The sequence below is a fragment of the Myotis brandtii genome, unplaced genomic scaffold, assembly GCF_000412655.1.
Source record: "Myotis brandtii unplaced genomic scaffold, ASM41265v1 scaffold546, whole genome shotgun sequence".
NCBI lineage: Eukaryota > Metazoa > Chordata > Mammalia > Chiroptera > Vespertilionidae > Myotis > Myotis brandtii.
The window spans coordinates 503,236-505,060 of NW_005370016.1; positions in this window are offsets into that span (position 1 = coordinate 503,236).

The window sequence follows — 1,825 nt, forward strand, 5'->3', positions numbered from 1 at the left end:
GGAAGTTGAATATATGCCCAAACTCATAGGGTTATCAGTGCTAGAACCCAGGACTCATGACTACTGCTTTAATAAAGAAACCCTAATTATTTGGCATTTCTATTTATTATAGTCTTCCTGACAAAGAGCCTAAGTATGAGTCAATAATGATTAGAATTTCAGCTTTTGATGCTCACAATAGTTTAAATGACAGCAGTATCTTTGGACTGACTTTCTTAACAGCTAAAACTCACAGTGAGCCACCATCTCCTACAATAACAAGAGTATTCACACATCTTCTTTCTTCTAAGGTCCCCTTGCAGTTTTATTATGGACATTTTATTTCTTAATTTTGAGAACCTGGGGAGGAAAGTGGACAGAGAAATGAATAGGTCATTCGTTAAAAGGCAGGGGTTGAATTTGTAAAAGGTTGTGGCAAAAAAAAGCAACAAATGAGAAAGAGCGAAGGGCATCAATATTGATCTTGCCTCTCATCTTTCCCTCTGTCTTCTTGCTTGCAGGTTTCTATTGTGTAGTCTTTCAAACAACGTAGACTTTATTTATGGTGTGACTGATTTAACCCTACTGGAATAGTCCATCATCTGCTAATTTGGTCCAATTAAAAACTGGTCATAGGGAAAAGCCTGGGAATTAAGCTAATTTGGAAACACAACTTCTGATTAATTTATGTCTTGCTCATTTATATCTCCTCTTTTAAAGGACACTTTTCATGGTGAGGGTTTATATAGGCGTTTTGTTTTTTTTCCCAGATTCCCGAGTTCCTTTCTATGACCACTTAAGTTTGAGTCCCTGAAGAAAGTACAATTGTGCTTTTTCTCCCTTCCTTAAGACTATTGTTAAAACATTTATAGGGGATTGCCTAAGATTTCCTGCTATCCTGAATTGGAAAAGCCCCACTAAACAGCTAGAGCCATCATTTATCAAGCCCTTACACATTGCATGACTCTGTATAGTTTGCATTCTCAACTAATCCCTATAACTCGGAGTTAAGTACTATTATGATCCCTGTTTATAGTTGAGGAGGCTTCAGATTTAATCGTCCAAGTAAAATTATCAAACATTATGAAGCAAGAAGAGACAGTATGGTACATGAACCAGGGTCTGCCTGATCCTAGTAACGACTGATACTGTCACCCAGTAATGAGGCTTTAATGAGATTTATGCCTAGACTAAGTCAAAACTCTGGACAACAACAACAACAATAACAACAACAACAAAATAATTTCCTCCACCCCTAACTTGTTCCTTCCCTCCGCACAAGTTCTTGCAGGCAGGTAGGTGTGCCAGTCCCAGTTATACTTAGCATCTCCCACGCCCTCTGCAATTTTCCCTTTTGCTGCTGGGAGCGTCAGAGAATGGTACTGCAGCTGGTGAGTGGGCAGGTGCAGCCACCATCTGCTCTAGGGAGTCCAAATGCGCAAAAGAACTTCGCACCCAGGACTTGTCCCAGGCACCACGGATTCCAGAACCTGCTGGGGACACGGCTAACCCCGCCCCCTCGTGGTGACGATTGGCTGAACCCTTCCCAAGTGCAAAGCCATGATTAATGAAGACGGCTGTCTTTTCTGCAAGTTTTAGGACGACACATCTCTAAGGGAGTGAGACCCGCCAGGGGTGTGTGAATGGGGGCTTCAGTTCTTCCTGCCCGAAGGGTCCTTGAGAAGCCTGTTTGTTTTTCCCGGCGCTTGTCTCCACCCAGCCCTTCCTCTCACTGGTCAGGACCGGGGGGCGGGTGCGTTTCCATTGGTCAGGGGGCGGTGTCTGTCTGGCCAGGATGAGGGCGGGGCCTCCGCGGCGCTGAGCTTGCCCTTGTGTCTAGTGCGCG